This window comes from Oryx dammah, unplaced genomic scaffold (assembly GCF_014754425.2).
Source record: "Oryx dammah isolate SB20612 unplaced genomic scaffold, SCBI_Odam_1.1 HiC_scaffold_16, whole genome shotgun sequence".
Taxonomy (NCBI): domain Eukaryota; kingdom Metazoa; phylum Chordata; class Mammalia; order Artiodactyla; family Bovidae; genus Oryx; species Oryx dammah.
In genome coordinates this window covers 36743067-36744610 of record NW_024070200.1, presented here as the reverse complement: position 1 = coordinate 36744610, position 1544 = coordinate 36743067, and the positions used below count along the sequence as shown (strand labels likewise).

General features: G+C 35.9%; 1 non-coding gene across 1 annotated transcript; it reads left to right on the top strand.

Moving 5' to 3' along the window:
• Window positions 1–551: 551 nt before the first annotated feature.
• Window positions 552–626, top strand: TRNAS-GGA. Its single transcript has one exon. It is a non-coding gene; the product is annotated as a tRNA-Ser (tRNA).
• The last annotated feature ends 918 nt before the right edge of the window (window positions 627–1544 follow it).

Genomic DNA, 1544 nt, shown 5'->3' with positions numbered 1-1544 from the left:
TAAAAAAAGCCCCTGGGCTTCATTTTTCCACAACTGCCTGCTCCCCCAGGCTTCTGCAACTACTGATGTTTTCACTCACTTTTTTTTTTTTACTTTTTCCCAGAATGCTATATAACTGAACTCATATGGTATACGTGGCATTTTCAGCTTTTATAACTGAGCAATATGCATTTAAGATTTATCTATGCCTTTTCATGGCCTTATATCTTTATTCTTTCTATCACTGAATAACATTCCATTGTATGGGTGTTTATCCATTCACCTCCTGAAGGACATCTTGGTTGCTTCCCAATTGGGGAGATTATGAATAAAGCTGCTGTAAATGTTTGTGTGCAGGTTTGGTGGATATAAGTTTTCAAATTAGTTGGGTAAATGTCTGGGAGCGTGCTTGCTAATTTGGATGGTAAGACACTCTTAGTTTTGTAAGAAACTGTCAAACTGTTTTCCAAAGTAGCTGTATCATTTTGCATTCCCACTAGCAATGAATGAAGTTCTTAATGCTCCACATCCTTGCCATAATCTGGTTTTGCCAGTGTTTTGGATTTTAACCATTCTAACTGGTGGCTCAGAGGTTAAAGCGTCTGCCTGGAATGCAGGAGACCCAGGTTCAATCCCTGGGTTGGGAAGATCCTCTGGAGAAGGAAATGGCAACCCACTCCAGTACTCTTGCCTGGAGAATTCCATGGAGGGAGGACCCTGGTATGCTACAGTCCGTGGGGTCACAAAGAGTCGGACATGACTGAGAGACTCCACTTCACTTCACTTCTAACAGGTATATAATGTAATAATGTGTAATGATATGATATGATATATAATGAAATCTCAGTATTGTTGCAACTTGCAGTTCCCTAATGACATGATGCGGGACATCTTATTATATGCTTATTTGCCACCTGTATATCTTCTTTGATGAAGTATCTCTTCAAAATGTTTGCTCTTTTTTAAATAAAGTTGATTATTTTCTTACTGTTGAGTTTTAAGATTTCTTTTTATATTTTGGATACAAATTCTTTATCGGATTTGTTTTGCAAATACTTTCTCCCCATCACTGGCTTATCTTTTCATTCTCTTCATTCATGTCTTTCATTGAACAGTTTTCTATTTTAAATATGCCCCTTTATCTACTTTCTTCTTGCATGAATTGTATTACTAATGTGTTTTAAAACACACTGCCAAACCCAAGGTCATACAGATTTTCTCGTATATTTTCTTTAATAACTGTTATAGTTTTTCATTTTGCATTTAGGTCTATGATCCATTCTGAGTTAATTATTATATGAATTGTAAGGTCTGTGTCTGAGTTCACTTCTTTTTCATATGGATATCCAATTGTTCCAGCACCATTTATGGATGAGACTATCCTTTCTCCACTGAATTGTCTTGCTTTCATGGCAAAAATCAGTTGACTATACTTGTGTGGATTTATTTTTTATTTCCTTTCTGTTTTATTATTCTATATGTCTACTCTTTAGCCCATATCATAGTCTTGATTACTGTAGCCTTACATTAAGTCCTGAAATCAGCTAGTGTGAATACTCCAACTT